Source organism: Giraffa tippelskirchi, chromosome 12 (genome assembly GCF_054371585.1).
Source record: "Giraffa tippelskirchi isolate mGirTip1 chromosome 12, T2T-mGirTip1v1.2.pri, whole genome shotgun sequence".
In the NCBI taxonomy this organism is placed as follows: Eukaryota; Metazoa; Chordata; class Mammalia; order Artiodactyla; family Giraffidae; genus Giraffa; species Giraffa tippelskirchi.
Genome location: NC_137286.1, coordinates 122495315 through 122517223, shown reverse-complemented (window position 1 = coordinate 122517223; position 21909 = coordinate 122495315). Strand labels below are relative to the sequence as shown.

General features: G+C 39.2%; 1 long non-coding RNA gene across 1 annotated transcript in view; it reads right to left on the bottom strand.

Annotated features, from left to right (window-relative positions):
• Window positions 1–21909, bottom strand: part of LOC145529448 (uncharacterized) — a 174196-nt gene that overhangs the window by 134674 nt on the left and 17613 nt on the right. The window lies entirely within an intron of this gene.

Here is a 21909-nt window from a genome sequence, read left to right as displayed (position 1 = left end):
TATTTGATATCTGTGAAGGTAATACCAATAACATTTCTTGAGAAAATGTATGGGACCCATCTGATTATAGCTCTGATGAAATTTAGCACTAGTTGACAAATTTAAAATATTTCTAGTGTGGTATGGAATAATTTTGTTTTCTAATCTATTCTCTCTCTATGTATTATATATTTGTCTACATATGTGTGTATTTATGTCTGTATATATATACATAATTCTAATTTTATTGTATATGAAAGAGTATTATGTTCAAATCTATGTATATGCCAGTACTTACATCTGTCATATTTTATCGGAGAAGACGTGTACTGTTGCAGTGAAAGTAAAGATATATTGATGAACAAAGTAGAACATAATAGAAAGTGTCTGTACCTTCTTATTTCCTGGCTGGATTGGAAAAGACCCTAATGCTGGGTAGGATTGGGGGCAGGAGGAGAAGGGGACGACAGAGGATGAGATGGTTGGATGGCATCACTGATTCGATGGACATGGGTTTGGGTAAACTCCGGGAGTGGGTGAGGGACAGAGAGGCCTGGCGTGCTGCAATTCATGGGGTCGCAAAGAGTCAGACACGACTGAGCCACTGAACTGAACTGAACTGAACTGTGATAAACTTGGGGGAAGTTAGCTTACTATTTAAAAGACATAGTTCATAGATGAGGCTAAATGTGAAACCCAGGAAATTCACTTTGCAGAATCCAGATGCCACAAAATAGAAACCCAGATTGGACTTTGGGCCCAGGACTGTCACCAAGGGTAGGTGGCATTGTGGGTCATACAAACCATTGCTGCCTTTGATGGAGAGCCTTGGTCCTCTTAGATGGTGCATATTGATTTTTCCATCATTATGTCTAGAGTGAAAGTGAAAGTGTTGCTCAGTTGTGTCTGACTCTGCAACCCCATGGACTGTAGCCCGCCAGGCTCCACGGCCATGGGATTCTTAGGGAAGAATACTGGAGTGGGTTGCCACGCCTTCCTCCAGGGGATCTTCCTGACCTAGGTCTCCAGCATTGCAGGCAGATTCTTCACTGTCTGATCCCCCAGGGAATTTCTAGAGTACCTTCATATAGTTTCCCTTCTGATTGGAATACTGAACATAAATTCCTCTGTATCTAGTACTGAATTTTTCTCCCTTTTCCCCCTAAACTAATCCTGAGACATGACATGTTATCTGGGTTCCACGTAGATTAAGAATCATTTCTAATCCTTTATCATAACCAGAAGTACATCATGACCAACAGTAGGTAAGTGGTCAGGCTCACTTAAGAACAGTGCATTTACATTCCTTTATTGATGGTGTATAATGGAATTTGCAGAGTATAAACTCATATAAACACTTTAAAGTCATTTCTACTCTCTCCATAAATCTAGCATAAAAGCATCTGGTGCTGTGTCTATAATTAACATTAAAAATAACTAGTGTTTTATAGAGTCGTTGTTATCATTTCTCTCTGAGCATCAATTCTCTATATATTCAAATCACACAAGCTGTTCCCTGTCCTCACTGCATGGCAAGAACTGCAACCAAAACAAGGAATGTAATTTGAACACATCACAAAATTCTAATTGGTGGCTTCAAGTTTTATGTGCTCCATAGTTGCACGAACCTTATAACTCTCAGTGGCTAGGAAGATTCTCCAAATAGGTGAAAGATGTGAAAAACATTTCCTTAAAGGAAAATCCTCTAGATTATCATCTAAACTGAAACTTTATTTCAACTCTGCTATAGTATAGTGAGGGCTTCCCTAGTAGCTCACGTGGTAAAGAATTCATCTCCAAGGCAGAGACTCCGGTTCAATTCCTGGGTCGGGAAGATCCCCTGGAGAAGGGATAGACTACTGACTCCAGTATTCTTGGGCTTTCCTGGTGGCTTAAATGGTAAAGAATCCACCTGCAACGCGGGAGCCCTGGGTTTGACTCCTGGGTTGGGAAGATCCCCTGGAGGAGGGCATGGCAACCCACTCCAGTATTTTTGCCTGGAGAATCCCCAGGGACAGGGGAGCCTGGTGGGCTATAGTCCATGGGGTTGCAAAGAGTCAGACATCACCGAGAAACTAAGCACAGCATGGCACATAGTATAATTCATTTAAGTTACAACATTTTAGAATAGATAACCAAACTTATGGCCACTAAGATGACTGATGGTTCTATCAAATGAGAAAGCGTGAATCTTCCTGGTTGTTCAAGTAGTGGCTGACAGCATACTCTTAGCACACCGTGAAGAAAGAAAGGAAACACTTTTTGTAACCTTCTATTTCCTAGATACCATGTTGAAAATGTTACTTGCTCAGTCATGTCTGATTCTTTTGTGACCCCGTGGACCATAGCCTGCCAAGCTCCTCTGTTTATAGGATGTCCCAGGCAAGAACACTACAGTGGGTTGCCATTTCCTTCTCCAGGGAATATTCCTAACCCAGGGATTGAACATGGGTCTCCCGCGTCTTAGGCAGACTCTTTGCCATCTGAGCCAACAGGGAAGCATTTTAATACCTTTTCAGTTCAGTTCAGTTGCTTAGTCGTGTCCGACTCTTTGTGATCCCATGAACCTCAGCACGCCAGGCCTCCCTGTCCATCACCAACTCTTGGAGTTTACCCAAACTCATGTCCATTGAGTCGGTGATGCCATCTAACCATCTCATCCTGTCATCCCCTTTTCCTCCTGCCTTCAATCTTTCCCAACATCAAGGTCTTTTCAAATGAGTCAGCTCTACCTTATTTAATCTCCAAACTCCCTCTTTGGTAGGTGTTATTATACCAATTTTACAGATGAGTAAACTGAGGTACAATAAGTTTAAATCATCCTAACTCTAATCTTTATGGATCCAAAGTCCAAGCTCTTCCCACTAAATTGTAACAACTGCCACAAGAAGGAGAAACTTATATTTTTGTTTTTAGACATCTTAAACACAAATATTTTTATGTTAACCTACAAATGTCCCTACTGCTCCAAGGACTTCAACAGCCCTGTTCAATTACATGTGGTTTATTAGAGTTAAGATTCTCCAGAATGAGTGCTTGAAAATTCTGGATTTCCACTCAAGAGCACAGAGAAATAGCACAGATCTGCTTCTTTTTCTTCCTTTTAGTGGTCCTGAAATAAAATTAAACTTCTATTCGGCAGTGTGTTGATATTTTTAGCACGTGTGTATCAGCACATGTTTGAATAATTTAAAATCTCTAATATTATTCTTAAAGCACTATCTTATTTGGGATTCTGAGTGCAACTTTGTGATTAAACTGACTCATAATTATCATGTGCGAAAAGAATAACGTATCCAGGCTTCCATCAACATGGTTCTTTTGGTTTCTGCTTTTTAAAGCCTTTTCTCTTCTTGGAGTTTGCTTCCCCCAAAGGTAAACAGTAAGAGAACTTTAACTTGTCTTGAAAGTTGCAACAAAATAGTTAAAAACCCTTCAAGCTAGGCTTCAACAATACATGAACCAGAACTTCTAGTTGTACAGGTTGGATTTAGAAAAGGGAAAGGGACCAGAGATCAAATTGCCAACATCAGTTGGATCACAGAAAAAGCAAGGGAATTCCAGAACTACATCTACTTCTGCATCACTGACTACACTAAAGCCTTTGACTGTGTGGATCACAACAAACTGTGGAAAATTCTCAAAGAGATGAGAATACCATACTACCTGACCTGCCTCTAGAGGAACCTATATGTAGGTTAAGAAGCAACAGTTAGAACCAGGCATGGAACAACTAACTGGTTCCAAATTAGGAAAGGAGTACATCAAGGCTGTATATTTTCACCCTGCTTATTTAACTTATATGCAGAATACATCCTGTGAAATGCTGGGCTGGATGAAGCACAAGCTGGAATCAAGAATGCCAGGAGAAATATCAATAACCTCAGATATGCAGATGATACCCTCCTAATGGCAGAAAGTGAAAAGGAACTAAAGAACCTCTTGATGAAGGTGAAAGAGGAGAATGAAGAAACTGGCTTAAAATTCAACATTCAAAAAAGATCACGGCATCTGTTCTCATCACTTCATGGCAAATAGATGGGGAAACAATGGAACAGTGACAGACTCTATTTTTCTTGGCCTCCAAAATCACTGTGGGCAGTGACTGTAGCCATGAAATCAAAAGATGCTTGCTTCTTGGAAAAAAAGCTATAAGAAACCTGAACAGTGGATTAAAAAGCAGAGACATCACTTTGCCAACAAAGGTCCGTACCTGAACAGTGGATTAAAAAGCAGAGACATCACTTTGCCAACAAAGGTCCGTTTAGTCAAAGCTATGGTTTTTCTAGTAGTCATGTATGGATGTGAGAGTTGGACTAAAAAGAAAGCTGAGTGCTGAAGAATTGATGCCTTCGAACTGTGATGCTGGAGAAGACTCTTGAGAGTCCCTTGGACAACAAGGAGATCCAACCAGTCCATCCTAAAGGAGATCAATCCTGAATATTCATTGGAAGGACTGATGCTGAAGCTGAAGCTCCAATACTTTGTTCACCTGATGCAAAGAGCTAACTCATTGGAAAAGACCCTGATGCTGGGAAAGACAGAAGGCAAGAGGAGAAGGGGATGACAGAGAATGTCACGGTTGGATGGCATCATGGATTCAATGGATGTGACTTTAAGCCAATTCCAGGAGATGGTGAAGGACAGAGAAACCTGGCGCATTGCAGTCCATGAGGTCACAAAGAGTTGGACATGACTGAGCGACTGAACAATAACAGCTGAAAATTGTGTAACATTATTTATTTTCTTAGTATGTCTTTTGTAAACAATATGTCTCACAATCAAGGCCAAATGAACAATTACTGAATCATTAAAGATGTGAGCAGTCTAATCTGAACCAGATTTCTCTAGTCTGTGAACACATCCAAAAGACACATAAGAATAAGAGCATCTTGGATGGCTTCCTCTCCAACTGCAATTTAGACGTTATGTAAGTAACTCATATATTAATCACACTCTCAGTCAATACCATCCAGGGTTTTCTAACCTAATCCTTGAGCCGGTCAGTATAATAAAGCATTCTGTGGACAAATAAGTTTTAGATAAGTTCTCAATACTTCATTGACCTCATGGAGTTTTATATTGTACATCTATACATTTGTTTAATAGTAACTTTGAGGAGATTTGCTGTAAAGGAGCTATTTAGCTTTTTTTGGTCATGGAGCTCTTTGGCTTCTCAACTTTCCAAGGAACTACTGCTTCTTAGACCAGACACTGGGAAATTTTGGAGTGGGGAGATTCTATAGGCTGTACGGTTTTAAGTAGCTGAAGAGAAAGTGAAGTCACTCAGTCATGTCTGACTCTTTGTGACTCCATGGACAGTAGCCCACCAGGTTCCTCTGTCCATGGGATTTTCCAGGCAAGAATACTGGAGTGGGTTGCCATTTCCTTCTCCATTAAGTAGCTGAAGTGCTCATTAATTAACTTAATGACATAAAAGAAGATAAAGAAGAAATAGAACATTTACAGCATATATGATTAAAAGAGATAGAATATCTAAAAATTTATTCAATACAACCTTCGACTTTTAGTTTATTTGTCTAGTTAAACTTTTCTTACTAGAGAAGATTGGTTGTATTTAAATGTGTTTTCCAATAGCTATATTTATTTTTGTTGGTAAATAAAGTTACACTCAGGTTTTAGACCAAGAAGTCTCCCTAGATCTTATTCTCTAATGCAAACACGCAGAACTCTTTGTAAAGACTTTTCAAAAGCTCCTTATCATTCACTGAGAATCAGATCAAGGTGGACAGCAAACTGTGACTTCTGTTCTCCTCTGAAATTGGCCACAAAGATTCCAAAAGAGGGTTTGTTACAAATACACAGGGTTCTGTGGTTATTGACGGTCTTAAATTTTCATGCTTTTGTGTTCATTTTTGTTTGCAAATATGGAGGGATAAAATCCAACCTCCTGTTCTTTTACCTCTTACCTAAAAATCACTGCATTCATATACGGATGAGTAGAAAACTGTGTTCACTTTGGAGAGCTCATTAGAGCGTCTACAGTTCCAAAAATACCATTAACAATCCATCTTTTTTTTTTAACTGCACACCTATTGAAAGTGAAAGTAAGCCCATCAGTCGTGTCAGACTCTTTGCAACCCCGTGGACTGTAGCCCACCAGGCTCCTCCGTCCATGGGATTCTCCAGGCAAGAATACTGGAGTGGGTTGCCATTTCCTTCTCCAGGGGATCTTCCCCACCCAGGGATCAAACCCAGGTCTTCCGCATTGCAGGCAGACGCTTTAACCTCTGAGCCAATGGGAAGCCCACACCTATTAGAAGAGCACAAATTCAAAGAAAAAAAAAAAAATCGACAGTACCCAATGCTGGCAAGTATGTGGAGACACTGGCTCTCTCATAAATTGGTTATGGGAATGTAAAATGAGGCAGCCACTCAAGAAGTTTGGCAGTTTCTTTTAAAAATTAAACACAACTTAACATGCAATCACACTCCTGGACTTTTCTTCTAGAGAAATGAAAATATATGTTCATGCAAAAACTTGTAGATAATGTCTACAGCAATTTTAATTGTCATAGCCAAAAACTGGAAACAATGTATATGTCCTTCAGGGAGTGAAGGATAAACATTGTGGTAATTCATCCTAGGGAATACTACTCAGCAATAAAAAGGAACTATTTTTACATGCAGAAACACAAATTAGTCTCAAGATAATTATGGTGAATTTCTTTAAAAGTCAACCACAACATGCTACATACTGTGTGATTTCACTTATATAACATTTTAAATGATAAAACTATAGGAGTGGAGAATAGATCAATGGTGTCCAAGTGTTGGTGAAAGAGGTGGTGAAACTATAAAGGATACCACAAGGGAGCCCCTTTGTGGTGAGTTCTGTATCTTGACTTTTGTGGAGCTCATATGAAAAACATATAATAAAACTTCAAAGAATTATGTTCACACATATACCAAAAAAAAAAAAAAAAAAAACCCATACAAAAACCTCTAAAATCTGAGCAATGTCTGTGGACTAGTTAATTGTATTGTGTCAATGTCCATTTCCTAGTTTTGGAAAATGTGCTATAGTTATATAAAATGTTACCATTAGGAAAAACTAAGTGATGGGTACATAGGACTTCTCAATACTATTTTTCCAACTCCCTGGAGGTTATAATTATTTAAAAATAAACGTTTGTAAAAGCTTTTCAAAATTTCACCTGTTTTTCAGGGGGCAGGGGAGTGGGAGGGGTGGGTGAAGATAGAAGCTTCTAGCTATAAAATGAATAAGTCATGGGGGTATAATGTACAGCTTGGAGACTAGAGTTAATATTACTGTATTATATTATTGAAAGTTGTTAAGAGAGTAGATCCAAAAAGTTTTCATCACAAGAAAAAAATTTTTCTAACTGTATGTGGCAATGGCTGTGACCTAGATTTACTGTGGTGATGATTTTGCAATATAAATAAATATTAATCATTATGCTGTAAACCTGAAACTAATGTCAATTATACCTCAAATAAAAACACAAAAAAAATTTCATCCATTTTTAAGAAGTCTTGTGTCTTACGTCATCTATCCAAATTCAACTATGTAAAAGAAATGATCTGATCAAACTGTCTGAGAATTCTGCATCATTTTGTTCTCAGTATAATTCTTTACAGTGAAACTCAGAGGTTAAGATTTATGTTAATGTTTTTCATTATAAAAATGCTATATTAGGCCTCATAGAGAGCAAATGAAGATAATTTTCAACTCAAATTTAGAAAAAAGATGTTACCTAAACATACTTTCTAAAAACAATGGAATTTAACATTGTAGATGAGGCTTAAACCGCAGCTTTGTAGACAACACCTTTTAAGCTATGGGGGAAATTACTAATATTTTCTTTGATATGAGTGCATCAGGGAAAAACTAAAATAGAGTAACCATGTTATGTGGACAATGATTTTATTAAATGCTTACATGATTTAAAAACAATGTCAGATGTGTGATTCTGGGAGTGGCATGTGGAGGAATTACCAGTGAAATTCTGTGAAAAGTTGTAAACTTCTTACAGATGATTTGAAGGTCTAAAAAGAAAATATTGATTAAAAAAATAAGTGTTGCACCATGTCTAAGATACAACATGATAGCAAACAAGCTTCTTCAGTGACCCACTAGAAAGCCATTTATATATTTCCAAAGTTGACTTTGGCCATATCTTTATGTAACGTTGTAGACGATCAGCTTAGTGGAGGAAAAAAATACATAAGTTGTTTAAAATATTTTTCATGATTCAGATCATGACTAGATTGACAGTTACAAATGTTTCTCTTTGCATAGTCTTAGGGCTTCCCTGGTGGCTCAGAGGGTAATCTGCTTGCAATGCGGGAGACCTGGGTTCGATCACTGGGTCAGGAAGATCCCCTGGAGAAGAAAATGGCAACACACTTCAGTATTCTTGCCTGGAAAATCCCATGGACGAAGAAGCCTGGTAGGCACAGTCCATGAGGTCGCAAAGAGTCGGATATGACTGAGTGACTTCACTTTCTTTTGCATTGTCTTACCCAAGACTTTTTTTTTTTTTTGCATTGCCTTATCCAAGGCCGGAGAAGGCAATGGTACCCCACTCTAGTACTCTTGCCTGGAAAATCCCATGGACGGAGGATTTTCCATCCATGGGGTGGCTAAGAGTCGGACGACTGAGTGACTTCACTTTCCCTTTTCACTTTCATGCATTGGAGAAGGAAATGGCAACCTACTCCAGTGTTCTTGCCTGGAGAATCCCAGGGATGGGGGAGCCTGGTGGGCTTCCATCTATGGGGTAGCACAGAGTCTGACACGAGTGAAGCGATTTAGCAGCAGGAGCTTAGCAGTATCCAAGGCATTTACAGTCTCTGCTTTGCTTTAGGCACTTATTTCCAAAGACTTGTAAATTTGTTGTCCTGTATGTCCCAGCGGCCTTACATACTTCAGCCTTAACATATCAATACTGAGTTCATGATCTGAATACAATTTCAGGCAAACTTTTTTCTTTTCTGGAGTTTCAATCTTGGTTAATGATGTGGCCATCCACCCATTTCCAAGCTGGAATACCTTTCTCACAAACATTTTCAAATTCAGAATCTAGTGGCCACTGGAATCACCATCTCTACCTGAGCACGTCATCACTCTGTGTTAAACCTCCACTGCTCCTTAAGAGAGACTAGGGCTTAACTGTTCTCAACGCAAACAAGCAAGTATAACTATGTGACATGCTAAAGGTGTTAGCTAATGCCTCTGTAGTAACTGTATCACAATATATAAATATATCAAGCCAGCACATTGTACACTTTGAACCTGCACAATGTTATACGCCTGTTATACCTCAACTTTAAAACAACAACAACAAACAAGCAAAAAACCTCTCCCTTGGCTCCTGATGACATTGTATTAGTTTTCTGTGGTTGCCATAAAAATTACTGCAAACTGAGTGGGTTAAAACAATGCAAATGGTTGGCTCCCATACGTGTGTGTTAGTAACTCAGTCATGTCCAACTCTGCGGTTCCATGGACTATATCCCACCAGGCTCCTCCGTCCATGGAATTCTCCAGGCAAAAATACTGGAGTGGGTTGCCATTCTTTTCTCCAGGAATCTTCCCTACCCAGGGATTGAACCTGGGCCTCCTGCATTGCAGGAAGATTCTTCACTATCTGAGTCACCAGGGAAGCCCAAATGATTGGCTACCTCACCATTTTCTAGGTCACCAGTCTGACATGGGTCTCACTTGGTTAAAATCAAGGTGTTGGCCAGGCTATGTTTCTTCCTTTAGACTCTAGGGGAGAATTGCTTTCCTGCTCATTTCGGTTGTTGGCAGAATTCAGTTCCCTGTGGTTGTAGGACCAAAGTCTCATTTCCTTGCCGGCTTTTGGCAGGGAGTTTATTCTCAGCATCAGGAAGCTGCCCACATTCCTTGGTTTGTGGCTTCCATCTTCCATCTTCAAAGCCAGCCACGTCTGGTCAAATCCTTCTCATGCTGCATTTCATTTCTCTGACCCTTCTTCCATCCTCACATTTCTCTCTGACCCAGCTGGAAAGACTCAGCTTTTAAAGACTCATATGATTAGACTGGCATAATCCAGGATAATCTCCCCATCTCCAGGTCCTTAACCTTAAGCACTTTGCGAAGTTCCCTTTCCCATATAAGGTAACATAGTCACAGGTTCAGAGGAGGAGGGTGGTGACACCTTTAGGAACCATTATTTTGCACTCCAGAAGTGTGTTGTAGTTTTAGGAAAGCCAATACGTAAACTCACTCTTCTTCCAAATCAAAAAAAAACAATTGAGAGAGAAAATGCGGAAGTCAGACAGACTGCAGGGCATAGAAATATCAGCTTCCTTAGTGATAAAGCTGTTCTAGAGATGTTGACTTTAGATTCATGGCAAAAAGCCTTTCTAATATGCTATCCCTAAATTAGACAGTTTTCCCCTCAGTCACAGCTGGTAGGAGCAGACACAAGCTCCTGTAAAGATTTCAGTGGAGGAGCAGAGTGTTTGAACTGCGCATGTTCAGTTACATCACCAAAGTCATTTTCCAACCTTCCAATTTTCCAGAGATGAGTGTGAAATGGGACAGTGTGGTGAGGGGACAGTGAAAGTTCTCTATGAAAACATGGTGGAAGGAGACTAAAACTGACATAATTTTAGCTACCATTTCTTAAACACTTAGTATGTGCCAGATATTTTACATATTTTATTGTCAATATGCCACCAGTGATGCAAGATAGATATTATTAAATATTAAACAATTTTTGAAGCTGAAACTCCAATATTTTGGCCACCTGATGCAAAGAGCTGACTCATTTGAAAAGACCCTGAGGCTGGGAAAGATTGAGGGCAGGAGGAGAAGGGGATGACAGAGGATGAGATGGTTGGATGGCATCACCGACTCGATGGACATGGGTCTGGGTGGACTCAGGGAGTTGGTGATGGACAAGGAGGCCTGGCATGCTGCGGTTCATGGGGTCACAAAGAGTCGGACACGACTGAGCAACTGAACTGAACTGAAACAATTTTCTTGACTCATCACAGTTTGCCAACTGAATCCATACTTCAAGTACTATATTTTTCAGAATAGAACCACACTCACTACTTTATCTCCAGCCAGTGCCTTTCTTGTACTCAGCATCCCATCGACTAGGTCTTCTTACTGTTCCTCTGAAACACACCAACTTTCTTTTTAGACCATCTCTTTTCTATTTAGACCACCTCTTTTCTATTTAGACCATCTCTCCAGTCTTTCTGTGGTAAACTCTTACTCCTCCTTTAAGACAATGTGGTATGTCTCCTCTGGAGACAGCGCTGTAGCTCTCTCCAGACTCCCTTCTCTAGAGGTCATACCTTTGCATGTATCTTCAACGTCTCACACACCGGCATAATAGAATTTAGGCATAAATTCTATAATAGGATTTGGGCATAATAGAATTTCACTGAATGTTATTATATGAATGTAATGGGTTTTGAATAAAATTTGTGAATGAATTTCTCTGTTTACATTTCTCTGTGCATGCTCAGTTGCTCAGTGGTGTCTGACTCTTTGCAACCTCATGGACTGTAGTCTGCCTTCCTCTTATTCATTGTTTTAGCCCCAGGGCCACCATCTCCATGTCTGACATATATTAACAGAATGTTCCGCATAAACTTTTCCTGAAAGAATAAGTAGATGAATGATTTAAATAATTCTGGCAAAAACAGAATACATTATTGGAGTTGTCTGTATAAGTATATCTGGATTCTGTGATCAACCAGATCTTGTCCTTTAAAGGGAACTAATGATATATAAATCAAGAGCCCTTCTCATGGCCAACAAAGTCCTAAATAGTCTATCCTCAGGACACTTCTCTGATCTGATGACCAAATAATCTTTCCTGGTTGGTTGCCCTGTTTGTTTTTATTTTATAGCAGGTATAACAACATGCCTAATATTACACTATGTTATATTATATTTTGGTTTATTTCCTCTATGCTCAACTAAATGATCAGCCCTGTAAGAACAGTGACTTTGTTTTATTCAATAGCTCAAACAATGCCTACTGCATAATAGGGTTTAAATTAATTCTTGTTCAGTGAATGAAAGGATGAATGAGATTGTGCGGAATGGGAGAAAAAACAGGACTTTGTAATCAGAGAGGACTGGATTAAAATCATAGTTCTCCAATGTCACTAGCTGTCTGGTCTCAAGCAAAGTGTTTAATATTTAATAGTATCCATCTTGCCTGGTTGGTGGGATATTGACAGCAGTATATGTAAAATATCTGGCATATACTGTTTAAGAAATAGTGGCTAACAGTCATCAAGACAGAATGGTACTGGCACAAGGACAGAAATATAGATCAATGGAACAAAATAGAAAGCCCAGAGATAAATCCACACACCTATAGACACCTTATCTTCGACAACTGCTGCTGCTGCTGCTAAGTCGCTTCAGTTGTGTCCGACTCTGTGCGACCCCATGGACGGCAGCTCACCAGGCTCCGCCGTCCCTAGGATTCTCCAGGCAAGAATACTGGAGTGGGTTGCCATTTCCTTCTCCAGTGCATGAAAGGGAAAAGTGAAAGTGAAGTCGCTCAGTCGTGTCCGACTTGTAGCGACCCCATGGACTGTAGACTACCAGGCTCCTCCATCCATGGGATTTTTTAGGCAAGAGTACTGGAGTGGGGTGCCATTGCCTTCTCCAATCTTCGACAAAGGAGGCAAGAATATACAATGGAGAAAAGACAATCTCTTTAACAAGTGGTGCTGGGAAAACTGGTCAACCACTTGTAAAAGAATGAAACTAGAACACTTTCTTACACCATACACAAAAATAAACTCAAAATGGGTTAAAGATCTAAACGTAAGACCAGAAACTATAAAACTCCTAGAGAAAAACATAGGCAAAACACTCTCCAACATAAACCACAGCAGGATCCTCTATGACCCACCTCTCAGAATATTGGAAATAAAAGCAAACATAAACAAATGGGACCTAATTAAAATTAAAAGCTTTTGCACAACAAAGGAAACTATAAGCAAGGTGAAAAGACAGCCTTCAGAATGGGAGAAAATAATAGCAAACGAAGCAACGGACAAACAATTAATCTCAAAAATATACAAGCAACTCCTGCATCTCAATTCCAGAAAAATAAACGACCCAAACAAAAAGTGGGCCAAAGAACTAAACAGACATATCTCCAAAGAAGACACATAGATGACTAACAAACACATGAAAAGATGCTCAACATCACTCATTATTAGAGAAATGCAAATCAAAACCACAATGAGGTACCATTTCATGCCCATCAGAATGGCTGCTATCTAAAAGTCTACAAACAATAAATTCTGGAGAGGGTGTGGAATAAAGGGAACCCTCTTACACTGTTGGTGGGAATGCAAACTAGTACAGCCACTATGGAGAACAGTGTGGCGATTCCTCAAAAAACTGGAAATAGAACTGCCATATGACCCAGCAATCCCACTGCTGGGCATACACACTGAGGAAACCAGAACTGAAAGAGACACGTGTACCCCAATGTTCATTGCAGCACTGTTTATAATAGCCAGGACATGGAAGCAGCCTAGATGCCCATTAGCAGACGAATGGATAAGGAAGCTGTGGTACATATACACAATGGAATATTACTCAGCCATTAAAAAGAATACATTTGAATCAGTTCTAATGAGGTGGATGAAACTGGTGCCTATTATACAGAGTGGAGTAAGCCAGAAAGAAAAACATCAATACAGTATACTAACACATATATATGGAATTTAGTAAATCGGTAAAGATAACCCTGTATGCGAGACAGCAAAAGAGACACAGATGCATAGAACAGTCTTTTGGACTCTATGGGAGAGGGTGAGCGCGAGATGATATGGGAGAATGGCATTGAAACATGTAAATTATTATATGTGAAACGAATTGCCAGTCCAGGTTCAATGCATGATACAGGGTGCTCGGGGCTGGTGCACCGGGATGACCTGGAGGGATGGGATGGGGAGGGAGGTGGGAGGGGGGTTCTGGAAGGGGAACACATGTACACACATGGTGGATTCATGTCAATGTATGGTAAAACAAATACAATATTGTAAAGCTAAAAAAATACATAAATAAACTAATTAAAAAAAAAAGAAATAGTGGCTATAATTATGTCACATGCTTTTATAGTTCAAGGTTTTATGTTAAAATTATTAACGGAGATTAGTTTTCCTAGTGCTGGTCAAGTCTATTTTTATGTACCTCTTCACGAGGAATGAAGTGAAATTTTAAGGAACATACCCTGTTGCTATCAGCGGGGTCAAGTATCTTTAATGGAGTGTCCTAATATCGACTAAACTTACTAAGAATGCTATAAAAGGATTTTAAACATTCCTAAGCAAGAAATATTTCACAAGCTTCCAAAAAGCCCTCCAAAGTTAGTGCTTCTCATTCAACCCCAGAAGGTTGGGCCAGCGTGGCAGTCATAAGACACCCAGGGCCTCTGCAAAGCTGAAAGGTCTTTGTATGCATATGTCGTAGGCTGGTTCATAAAACAATAACAAAATCCAGCCTTCTATCATTTCCAAAATGTTTCATTGCATCTGCAATTATCCTAGATATTACACTAAATACAATTACAGTTTCAAGTTAGGTGATAATAGAGAACTTTTTATCTTAAATTATTCTGATTATTTTAAACATAATCATTATTTTCGATCTGGTATCTTATGGATTTCAAAGAAAAGTTGTGTCCATTGTATCTGCAGGATAGGGAAACACGAACTATGCACCGCAGGCACCTCATCTCAATTAAATTTGAACCACGCTAAAACAAGGCTAGTTTTCACTCTTCATTGATGAGAGAGCTGTGACTGGAAACATTCTGACTTCCCCAAGGCTCCAGGAGTCAAAATCTGGTTGGTCTATGGTGTGACAGAGAGAATAGAGCTTTTAGAAAAGGTTGTTTAGCTTGCAACTCCACAATTGGTTGTATGTACCTGGCAAATTTTCCTAAGCCTTAGTTTCCTTATCTGTAAAATGGGACTATTAGTCTCACACAAGGCTAATTGCTAACATTTAGATGGATAATCTACATATATGGTAATCTTTGAATGTAGGTATTTTATACAGTTTCTAATGTAGGTATTCCATAGAGTTTTTGATGAGTTTAAAGTATAAGTCTCTGACAGAGTCTAGTGTCTTTTAATAGACATATTTTCCATGTGGAAAAAAAAGCAAACAAGCAACATGCCATTTCTTCACTTTGTTTTCTGCTCTTGCGGTTGAGTCTTCCAGCGTTCCTGAACCACTTTTATAGGACATGTTCTACATGCTTTACTGAATCATGGTCATATCATCCATTCATCCTTTCACTAACAGATACTTATAAACAACTATTATAGTCCAAACACTGTATTAGGTATCCGACTTACCATGTTGAATGAGATAATCAAGGCTTATATGCCCCTGGGAGAGCCAAAAAAAATTAAATAATGGAACAAACCAAAATATTAGGTCTTTGGATTATGATTTGAGCTATAATGAAAACATGTGACAGAGTAACTTGGGGCATATGTAGACTGGTGTCTTAGGGAAGACTTAAGAGGAGACACTTCTGAGAAACTGACAAACTAAAACCATGATAAGGAGTCAGCTAAATAAAGACCACAGCAAGAGTTTTGGATTTTGCTCTTTATTTAATGGGAGTTCACTCTGGAAGCTAAGAGGACAAGTTTTGTAGGGGGCAACAGTGGAAACAATGAGATAAAGTAGAAAGCTATTTGTCATTAAGAAAAGGTAGCAAAGGTAACAGAAGATTGTACATTTTTAAGAACTTGCCCATTTCTTCATGGCTGTCCACTTTATTAGAAATAGTTGCTCATAATAGTATCCTTTATGCTCAATAGATCCTTTGTATTTCTGTATTGTCTGTTGTAACTTCTCCATTTTCATTTCTAATTTTATTGGTTTGAGTCTTCTCCTTTTTTTTTTTCTTGATGAAAAAAAGTCTGACTAGTGGTTTATGATGAACCTATATGCAGGGCAGCAATGGAGATGCAGACAGTGAAAACAGACTTGTGGACACAGAAGGGGAAGAAGAGGGTGGGATGAATTGAGCGAGTAGCATGGAAACATATACATCACCATATGTAAAATAGATAGCCAGTGGGAATTTGCAGAGCGCTCAAACTCAGTGCTCTGTGACAACCTGGAGGGGTGGGATAGGATGGGATGTGGGAATGAGGTTCAAGAGGAAGGTGACATACATGTACCTGTGGCTTATTCATGTTGCCAGATGGCAGAAACTAGCACAACATGGTCAAGCAACTGTTCTCCAATTCAAAATAAATAAATAACAAAGAATTTTAAAAGCAATAGAAGTAATAAGGGGATAGGAAAAGATGAGCAGTGATCAGGAAAGGCATCTCTGTGGAAGATTCTACATTTGAGAAGGGATCTGAGTGAGGTGAGGGAGGAAAAATATTTCAGGCTGCTGGATGTAGCAGTAGCAGCAGGAATGAGGAGAAGTGGGCAAATGGAGGCTACAGAGATGACATAGTCTGCAGGTGGATTGGATGCTGAGTGTCAGGGAGGAGAGAGACCCTAAGGCTTGAATGATTCCATGAAGGCTGATGTAGAAATCTAAGAGGGGAGATTTTTTTTTTCTTTCTTTGCTGTGCTGGGTCTTCGTTGCTTTCTCTAGTTAAGAGTTGCTGCTTGTGGGCTCTCTAGTTGTGGCACACAGGCTTAGTTGTCTCTTGGCACGTGGGATCTTGATTCCCTGACCAGGAATTGAACCTGTGTTCCTTGTATTGGAAGGCAGATTTTTTTTTTAAGAGGTTTAAATTAAATATAATTATTTTCTGAATTATTATTACTTTTATGATTCCAAATTAATCTAATTTCAGATCTGAATTTAAACTGTTAAGTACCTAAATTTATGATAAGAATTTTACATAAATTATCTCACTTACTCTTACAGTAATATTCTGAAGATTGTATTAATTATCTCATTATAAAAATAAGAAAATTAAGGGAAGGCAGATTCTTAACCACTGGGCCACCAGGGAAATCCCCAAGGAGATTTTTGAAAGGCTTGGTGAATCAAGAATGTATTTTGTTTATCAACGATAACTTTAGTGATCTGTGAGAGATAAAATAGGAAAGCAGTAAACTTTTACATAGAAAGCCAACTGCAGTCCCCTTATCTGGTATGACTCCATTTTCCAAAAGTGGTCAAACTTTGGCTCTTTTATTGAAGACTGCCGAGAAAGAGCGCAGTCAGGAATCATCTGCCCTGGATTGTGTGAAGGTAGAAGGCAAGACCACAGCATGAAGCTATAACATTCTCCTTGAGAATTAATTTTACTCATAGTTTAGGGGGAAAACAGCATTTTCACAGAAACACAAATACAGAGAAATTATGGAGTCGAGCGAAATATATGCATAGATTTTAAAGATGAAATAAACCCAGAAAATGCTACAATGAAAATACAAACACTTGTGTGTATAACACCTTGGGGAAACAATGTATACGTAAATCAAAAGAAATATTTTATAACTTTGAAATATAGAAAATTGGAATTATTGACTTTTTAGTTTTTTGCTTAAAAGCAGAAAAATTAGAGGAAATATGAAAATTTTGTAAACGAGCAGCAGAAAATGTATGGCAAACTGTTGATACTGACTTCCTCAAGATTCAGGTAAGAAACAGATGGTTTTTCTGTCACAGATTTTTTTGTGCATAATTACCTGTTTAAGTATTTAATTTTATTTCCTCTTCATTTTTCTTATTTCTAGAATCATAATTGTGAGATCAATTGTATTCTGCTTCAACCATTTGGCCAACACTCTGCTAATCTATTAACTAATCCATCAAATTTTTTGGAGAAAAATAATCTAGGCATTTACATACAAAGGAGGTTAATCACTTTCAATTGTTTGATTTTTATTTAATTTGATCATCTGCAACTGAAATGCATGGGAGGCCTGGGTTTTAATCCAGTAAATTCTCTGGGCAAATGTCACTGCCTGTTCCTAGGTCTGATTCCATTGCGCCAGGCTTCCCAGTGGCAGTTTGGGTAATCTGTTATTCAGATATCTCTGCCTTGCCAAGTTTCTATTTAAGCAGGAAAGGAAGTGATTATGGATTTGTCCTCCTTAAAAGAAAAGCCTGAGGGACAGATTATTGTCAGAGTAGCAATGTTTAAGTTATTGAGGCAGAAATAACTTGTGCAGGAAAAAAAATACATAAAGTGGTCCCAAGAGGATTAACACATGACTTAAATGCCTCCGCATCAACCTCACTAGACAGTTCAATGATAATTTTTCCATTGTAAGTACATGGCACTTTTATTCACAATGATGTTAAGAAAAAAAAAAAGAATAATTATCTTTTCTTGCATTTTAACAAAAGATTTTACAATGACAAAATAGTTTACTGAAAATAGCAGTTGAGAGGTCTGTTATAATTCTATTGTTACTTTCAGAGCAGATGCCATGTCATGTGTAAAATGCCAAGACCACAGAAAAATATTTTTAGCTGGGTAAAAATATGTGACATTTAGGAAAGAAATGGTCGTGCCTTGATTCATTTGTTAATTGAGCACTCCAGCATTTTCTATACACAATTGTTTGAAGGTTCAGAATGTAAAAGAGATGCAATCCTTGTCCTCATGGAATATATATTTTTAGACAATTAATAAACACTTTTCTTTATAATTTTTAACATACAAGAGAAAAAAAGAGAAAGGGAGATAGATGAAATATGTTTTTGGTCTCATCAAGGAGAGGTCCCAGTATTGACTTCAATATGACCAAAGCTTGGGCTGGACCTTAATGGGAAAAAAAGTCTTAAATGAGCAAAGGGGATTTTCTGAAGTAGAAGCTGAAAATGGGAGAGAAACATTGTAAGATGTGGGAGAAACTTACATACACTTCAGACAAAATTAAACAGGAGTTTTAAGGAGAAAAAAGACAGAAATTACCTTAACTCACTGGCAAGTTCTTTGAGCAATATTTAAGGTAAATAAGTGTAAGGCAGGATAGAAATAGATGACATTTTTTAACAAAATCTTAAACTTTAGGAAGTCTTGAAAAATGTATCGCATAAGGGCATCAAAGATACAGACAGTGAAGTTATTATGTGCTGTTTTTAGTCACTAAGTCAGGTCCAACTCTGCAACCTCAAGGACTGCAGTGCCCCAGGCTTCCCTGTCCCTCATCATCTCCCAGAGTTTGCTCAAACTCGTGTCCATTGATGTCGGTGATGGCATCCAAGCATCTCATCCTCTGTGGCCCCCTTCTCCTCCTGCCTTCAATCTTTCCCAGAATCAGAGTCTTTTCCAATAAGTCAGCTCTTCACATCAGGTGGCCAAAGTATTGGAGCTTCAGCTTCAGTATCAGTCCTTCCAATGAATATTCAGGGTTGATTTCCTTTAGGACTGACTGGTTTGATCTCCTTGCAGTCCAAGGGACTCTCAAGCATCTTCTCCAGCACCACAGTTGAAAAGCATCAATTCTTAGGTGCTCAGTCTTCTTTATGGTCTAACTCTCACATCGGTACACGACTACTGGAAAAACCATAGCTTTGACCATATGAACCTTTGTCAGCACACTGTATATAGGACCTCAATAACTTTTAAACAACAACAACAAAAAACCCATTATTTAAATGTTGCCTATTGATTTTTGTCTCTAAAGTGAAGATGCAAATTCCACTTTGGAACAGATTCTTTTGAACATTGTTTCATATAAGAATTTAACATTGGAAGTATATATATATATATATATATATATATATATATAGAGAGAGAGAGAGAGAGAGAGAGGCCATTTATGTCCTGATTGGTGAGCTGGATGCAGGAATTAAACAAAAATACTACAAAGAGAATGATTGGTTGTTCAGTTTAAAGCCATAACCTGGGTGTATTAGGAACTGTAAGTCTCTTTAAATCTTATTTCTGATAGAGACACATTTCCTTTACTAAAAGTAGGTCTAGATTATTTTACATGCATATTTCATCTTGCTCTCTGGAGGGATGTAGGTTCTGTTGCCTAAGCAGCTGCCTACAAGTGATGGGTGAGGAGACCCTGGAATATGAATGAAAGATAGAAAGACCTGATGTTCCCCTCATCTTATGGCCACATGCTATAGGAGGTGGATCCACATTTATGTAGTACATCCTGGACAGAGAGAGGGATGTTTCACCTATAAAGCTATTTAAGACAAATAACATGGAATTTGATGAATGTACTGATACTAATCTGTTATATCTTGATGCCTTTTAAGAGCCATCATAATTCTGGATATAAAGCAGGATGTGTCTCTGTGGTAGGCAGACTGGTGGCTCCCAAAGATGTCCATGTTTGACTCCCTAGAATCCATGGACACGCTGTGTTACATAATTAGGGGGGGATTAAGGTTGCTCATCAGCTGATCTTAAAATAAGGAAATTATTCCCGATAGTCAGGGTGGACCTAATGAAATTATAAGCATCCTTTAAATGTCAAAGAGGGAGGCAGAAGAACCAGAAAAGAAGTTAAGACAACAGAATCAGAGTGATGTGATATGAGACTCAATAGGCCATTGCTGGCTTTGGAGATGGAAGAGAGTGGCTACAAGCCAAGGAATGCAGGCAGCCTCCAGGAGCTGGAAAAGCCAAAGAAACCAAATCTCTGCTAGAGCCTTCAGAAGGAATACAGCCCTGCCACCTTCTGGATTTCAACTCCCTGCGACCTGTGGTGAACCTCTGACCTTCAGACCTGTAACATAATATCTTTGCATTGTTTCAAGCCGCTGCAATTTTTTACTTGTTACAACAGCAATAAGGAAAGAATACAACTTTAAATGCAGTGGATTATGGAAGATCAGTGTCTTGGTGTTCATCCTATGAACTACACCAATTGTATTGCTGATCCTGCTCAATGAGTCAATTGTCTTGCTGTTCACACTGTCCACACTTCACTGAACCCAGGGGAGGCAAGGCATGAGCTACAAGACGGGAAGCTGACTCGAGGAGCAGAACTGCAGACATGTTTATTCTCTCCTGACTGACGCAGCAGCTGTAGCAGTAGACACGCTATATTCTCTCCTCTTGTGGCTGACCCAATGAACACAGCTGTGATGCAGCACTAATCAGCTCAGTTCAGTTCAGTCTCTCAGTTGTGTCTGACTCTTTGCGACCCCATGGACTGCAGCACGCCAGGCCTCCCTGGCCGTCACCAACTCCTGGAGTTTACTCAAATTCATGTCCATAGAGTTGGTGATGCCATCCAACCATCTCATCCTCTGTCGTACCCTTCTCCTCCCACCTTCAATCTTTCCCAGCATCAGGGTCTTTTCCAATGAGTCAGTTCTTTGCATCAGGTGGCCAAAGTATTGGAGCAGCATTAATATGCCACTGCTTTCTAGGTGAAGCTCACATATATGTGTACCACACAAAGTAGCCCGTGACCAAGCAAGTACTTCTTGATGCCCATGTGTGGTACTATAAGTGATTTCAGTTGTTACACAAACCATGCAAAGTCATTGTTTAAACAACATGGGGTGAGGGGGTATGAGGGCATGGGGTGAGAGAGCCAGACTGGCGCCATCTTGTTAGTTTCCCCACAACTAGTCATTCCAGAAGGGAGTCAGTTACAGAGCGGAGAGAAAGAACTCAGGAGAAAAGCCTGAGAGTGAAAAATTTTCCTCTTTCTGAGGGTCAGAGCTCGTGTTTAGGACTTTGTGCCATGGAGATAAACAGAACAGCTCTATGATGGACAGTAAGGCAGTTCTTACCTCATAGAGTTAGACCCAGAGTGAGGGAGGGAAGTGGCTTGAAAAGAGAGCCCAAGGCATGGACACAGACGGGTGAAGATCTCTTTCCTTCTCTTAGAACCTTCAGCAGAGTACTATTAACTGCGGGACCTATTAGTCTTGGCTGTGCAGTGAGAAACTGAGCCAGCTCAGGAAAGACAGAGCAACACATTTTGTCCCTTTTCCCAGC